This window comes from Rhinopithecus bieti, unplaced genomic scaffold (assembly GCF_001698545.2).
Source record: "Rhinopithecus bieti isolate Rb0 unplaced genomic scaffold, ASM169854v2 scaffold_32096, whole genome shotgun sequence".
NCBI classification, from domain to species: Eukaryota; Metazoa; Chordata; class Mammalia; order Primates; family Cercopithecidae; genus Rhinopithecus; species Rhinopithecus bieti.
Genome location: NW_016813886.1, coordinates 359,404 through 364,885, shown reverse-complemented (window position 1 = coordinate 364,885; position 5,482 = coordinate 359,404). Strand labels below are relative to the sequence as shown.

Here is a 5,482-nt window from a genome sequence, read left to right as displayed (position 1 = left end):
ATAATATATATTTAATAATATATATATAATTTTATAGAGACGGGGTCGCTCCCTGAGGCCCAAGCGATTCTCCCACACCTCGGCCTCCCTAAATGCTGGGATTACAGGCGTGAGCCACCTCGCCCGGCCGGTAGTGACTCTAATCTACAGAATGCACACCGGAATGTAATACCTACAGGCAAAAGATCTTCTTGCTTAGGAATAAAGCAATCTCTCTCTTTACATTCATTACAATAGTAATGTCTTATTTTATAGTTATAAATTCTGTAAGAGCAACGAGTCACTTTTCAGGGATAGCACTTAAGCACTTAAGATATCTTTCACCTACCTAGAGAACCCAGTAAATTTTATCTTACTAGGAATTCAGAGACAACCACGTATCTAACTTTTAAAATATAACGAAGTAGAAAGAATTATATGTGTATATTTTGGAAGAATTAAGATGACTTTTTGAAAGGAACGACTGAAGACAACACTTTCAGAACTCCCTGCCGCCTAAGGCTGTGGCCCTGACCCCGGCGCAGCGCCCACCCCGCGCGGTTCCGGGAAGCCGCCGCCGCCGCCCGTTGCCCTACGCGCGCAGCCGCCAGCGCGCGCCTCCTGTCCCGCCACGCAGATGGCCGGCCCGAGCCCCCAGCGCCCGCAAGCAGTTTCGAAAACTAAAGAAAGAGGCGCGTTAGCTCGTCCCCGAGCCGCTTGGAGACCGAAAAGCCGCAGCGAAGGGCGCCCTGTGGGCAATGGCCGAGCTCGGCTCTCCTTCCACCCTCCCGCCAGGACACACGCGGAGCCGAGCAGGGATCCCAGGCACCTAGCGGGAGAGGTCCCCGCGACCTGGGCGGTCTGGCGGGGAGGGCGAGTCGGGTGCCCTGCTCCTCAAAACCCTGGTCCACGACTCTGCGGCTGGGGGAGCCGGGCAGCCGGCGCAGCAGGAGCCGGGCCCCGTCCACAAGTTTCCTAGGAACAGGGCGGAATCGGCGAAAATGCTTCATACACACAAGCAGAAGGAAAAAAAAAAAGGGACGACTAAGCCGAAGAGCGCGCACGAGTCAGATTTTTCACCCCAGATACAAACACGATACCTCTAGGAGCAGGAGACCAACACAGAGACCGCGCTACGAGGACACGCGGCGCCGCCGAGGAAGAAAAAGGGCCCAGGGCAGAGAGCAAAGGCTCCGGGAACCGGGCGTGGGAGGAGGGCGGAGCCAACTCCCCACAAGGAAGTCTTGTGCAACTCTCAGGCGCCTGCAGCCACGTGAGCGCGCGGCTTTCATTTTATTCAGGTATTATTACTATTGTTATTACTTCTTCTGAGACAAGGTCTCACTCCCATCGGCCAGGCTGGAATGCAGTGGCACAATCACTGTCACTGCAGCCTCGAGCTCCTCAGAGCAAGCGACTCTCCCGCCTCAGCCTCCCGAGTAGCTGGGACAACACGCGCGCGCCACCACACGTAGCTTTCTATTTTTTTTTTTTAACTTTTTAGTAGAGACAGAATTTCACTATGTTGCCCAGGCTTGTCGGGAACTCTTGGGCTCAAGAGATCCTCCCGGCTGGGCCTCCCAACTGAGCCAGGCCTGTTCTCACTTTCAGAGCCGGCCGGTGGTCGCCAGCGCCCGACCAGGAGGCTGAACTAACGCACCGGCCGGCCGTGTCTTCCCAGCCGCCCCTGACTCCAAAATCTCAGCCCGCGGTGCTCACCGCGTGGGACCACTGTCTGGGCGTGCAGCTCTCGACCTCCGACACTTCGTCTCCCGATCCCAGTGGGTCCAGTTCTCGCCGGTCCCACGTACCGGCCCCTCGACCTCGAATCCGTCCCCCAAATCTCAGCGCCGCGGCCCCTCATTGTGTGCAGTCCTCGCTCGGTCCCAGATGTGCGGCGCTTAAACTCACATCTCTCTTCCCTGATCCCAAATCCCAGCCCCAACCCCACGATCCCCACCCCAATAGGCCCAATCCCCAGGTAGTCCGGGTACGGGGCCCTGGACTTCGGAAGGTCTCCCCAATCTCAAATCCCAGGCCCACGGTCCCCACCCCCAGGGGGACCCGGTCCCCGCTCGGTCACGGGTGTGCGGCCTTCGACCTCGGAGACTTCGGCCACCCCTCACCTCGGCCTCCGAGTCTCTACGCTCCCGTTCTCACATCAGGCACCCCGGTGGTCCCCTGGAGCACCTAGAGAGTGGGACGTGGGGAACTTGGCAGTTGTAGCAGAGGCAGTTGACGCTTGTTGACCATCACCATGGAAACCCCCGGTTGCGAGCACGGGGCGGGGCCTACGAGGGGCGGGGTCAGGCGCGCTGCCGGCCCCAGTCCTTAGCTCCTGCCCGTCGAGAGCACGCGGCTTTGCCGGAAGCCCTCCTGCTCCCGGCGTGCCAGGCCCCGACTCGGCCCTACTCCCCAGCTCGGCCCTTTGCCCTGGGCACCCGGAAACAGAAGCCCAAGGAGCCCGCGTCCCCACCCCGCTGCTACCTGCCGGCGTGACAGAGATTCGGTGCCACCCCGAACCCCACCTTAAGGAAGACGCGGCGCAGTCCTGCTTCCACGACGGAGCCGGAAGGACGCAAGGACCGCGGTAGGGCGGAGCTTCTGCGTCTTGCACCCGGGGGCGGGGCCGCGACGGCGCTACTGTGACGCGCCCAGAGCGGAGCTACCGGTTGGCCGGCCGGGCGCGGAGCTGAGCCGACACTGGGGGCGGGGGTGTGGGGGAGGCGGCGGAGGCGGACGAGCGAGGACGTTTCTGGAGAGGAGAAGGGAGGGGTGGGGAGGGGATGGGAGGAGGAGGAGGAGGAGGGGGGAGTGGAGCGGCGGGAAAGAGCCCTCTGACTGCCCCGGGGCCCTGGAGGAAGGCCGCTAGTGAGCCCCGCAGGACACTGAAACGTGCGCTCAAAGGAAGCCTGATTTGAAGACTAGGATGGGAAAAGGAAATGAGAACCGATGGCAGGCCGTGGTGGCGCAAGCGTGTGGTCCCAGTAATTTGGGAGGCTAAGATGGGAGAATCGCTTGAGCCCGGGAGGTCGAGGCTGCAGTGATCCGTGACTGCTCCACTGCGTCCAGCCTGGGCGACAGAGCGAGACGCTGTCTCAAAAAATAAAATAAGGAAAGAAGTACACTGAGGGCCGGGCGCGGTGGCTCACGCCTGTAATCCCACCACTTCGGGAGGCCCAGGCGGACGTTATCACGCGGTGAGGAGATCGAGACCATCCTGGCCAACATGGTGAAACCCCGTTTCTACTAAAATACAAAAAATTAGCCGAGCGTGGTGGCGCGCGCCTGTAGCCCCAGCTACTCGGGTGGCTGAGGCGGGGGAATCGCTTGAACCCGGGAGGCGGAGTTTGCGTGAGCCGAGATCGCACCACTGCACTCCAGCCTGGCGACAGAGCGAGACTGCGTCTCAAAAAAAAAAAAAAAAAAAGTACGCTGAGTACTCCAGAGACCGCTTAAAGGCGTCTCAGAGCGGGGCAAGGCTTAGGAGGGATTTGTCAGGTTGAAGTTGCTCACGTGGTAATTCCGTGGTGTGAGAAGCCCCCAAACCTCAGAATGTAACTCAGACCCAGGTCCAGGGCAAGGTTTTCAGTCACAGAGCACCTGAACACAGAGATTTGGTGGCTAATGGCTAAGCCAGGGACATTTTTTTTTCTCATGCTTTGTAGGGCTAATAATTATAACCATTTCATTTTGGTGGACCTTCTTCATGAAGAGATGATGTCAAGGCACTCATCACAGGTTAAGCTGAACATTATTACTATTATTATTTCCAGACTGGGTCTCTCTGTCAGTCAGGCTGGAGTGCAGTGGTACAATCACGGCTCACTGCAGCCTCGACCTCCTGGGCTCAAGCAATCCTGCCTCAACCTCCTGAGTAGCACCACCACTCTCGGCTAAATTTTGTTTTTTTTTTTTTTTTTTTTTTTGAGACGGAGTCTCGCTCTGTCGCCCAGGCTGGAGTGCTGTGGCATAATCTCGGCTCACTGCAAGCTCTGGTTCCCGGGTTCACACCATTCTCCTGCCTCAGCTTCCCAAGAAGCTGGGACTACAGGCGCCTGCCACCACGCCCAGCTAATTTTTTGTATTTTTTAGTAGGATGGGGTTTCACCATATTAGCTAGGATAGTCTCCATCTCCTGACCTCGTGATCCACCCGCCTCAGCCTCCCAAAGTGCTGGGATTACAGGCGTGCCCGGCCTTAAATTTTGTATTTTTTGTAGAGATGGGGTTTCACTATGTTGCCCAGGATGGTCGGGAACTCCTGGATTCAAGCCATCTGCCCACCTCCGCCTCCCAGAGTGTTCGCATTACTGGATTGAGCCACGGACCTGGCTGAACGTTATTTTTTTAAATCACCAGAGAAAGTAAAGGAGTGCTCAAAATAGTGTCAGATGATGAGTGGGATGACTGTGATGAAAGGAGTTTGTCAAAAAAAAAAAGCTAGTTCCAAGAAAGAGAACGGAAAGAAAAGCAGGAGCTGTCAGAAGAGGTAAAAATGTCAGAAGAGAAAACTCTGTAATTTGAGGCCAAATTACAGAAAATAGTTCCTGCAAAAATCAGATAGATATTCAGCACCATAGGAAGGGAGTGAAAATCAGATAGGTAGGTATCCTTAAGAAGTTGTGGCCTGCCAGGCGCGGTGGCTCACGCCTGTAATCCCAAGACTGGGAGGCCGAGGTGGGTGGATCACTTGCGGTCAGGCGTTCGAGACCAGCCTGGGCAACATGGCCAAACCCTGTCTCTCCTAAAAATGCAAAAAAATTAGCTGGGCATGGTGGCGCGTGCCTGTAGTCCCAGCTACTTGGGAGGCTGAGGCAGGAGAATCGCTTGAATCCAGGAGGCAGAGGTTGCAGTGAGCCAAGATTGCGCCAGTGCACTCCAGCCTGGGCAACAAGCGCGAAACTCTGTCTCAAATAAATAAATAAATAAATAATAAATAAATAAATAGACTGCATCACAGCTCATACTGTAGAAAGATGTTTCTGGAGAGAAAAATTCAAGTAGCCAATTTAAATCAAATATTAGGAAAATTAAACCAAAAGAGCTCATGCCTGTAATCTGAACACTTGGAGAGGCTGAGTCAGGCAGATTACCTGAGGTCGGGAGTTCAAGACCAGCCTGGCTAACATGGTGAAACCCTGTCTCTACTAAAAATACGAAAATTAGCTGGGCGTGGTGGCACATGCCTGTAATCCCAGCTCCTCAGGAGGATGAGGCAGGATAATTGCTTGAGCCTGGGAGACGGAGGTTGCAGTGAGCCAAGATTTTGCCACTGCACTCCAGCCTGGCTGACAGAGCAAGACTCTGTATCAGAAAAAAAAAAAAAAGGCCGGGGCGGTGACTCAAGCCTGTAATCCCAGCACTTTGGGAGGCCGAGACTGGCGGATCACGAGGTCAGGAGATTGAGACCATCCTGGCTAACACGGTGAAACCCCGTATCTACTAAAAAAATACAAAAAACTAGCCGGGCACGGTGGTGGGCGCCTGTAGTCCCAGCTACC

General features: G+C 55.6%; 1 protein-coding gene across 12 annotated transcripts in view; it reads right to left on the bottom strand.

The window, feature by feature from the left end:
- Positions 1-2,615, bottom strand: part of HNRNPF (heterogeneous nuclear ribonucleoprotein F) — a 24,391-nt gene extending 21,776 nt beyond the window's left edge. For 2 of the 12 annotated variants that reach the window (XM_017849008.1, XM_017849010.1), the window contains exon 1: positions 2,508-2,615. The gene's annotated coding sequence lies outside the window, so the exon portion shown is untranslated. Of the gene's footprint in view, positions 1-1,079; positions 1,210-2,105; positions 2,428-2,466 lie in introns of those variants that run through there. The other 10 variants (XM_017849014.1, XM_017849020.1, XM_017849017.1 and 7 more) reach the window with 9 other exon arrangements.
- Positions 2,616-5,482: the final 2,867 nt, after the last annotated feature.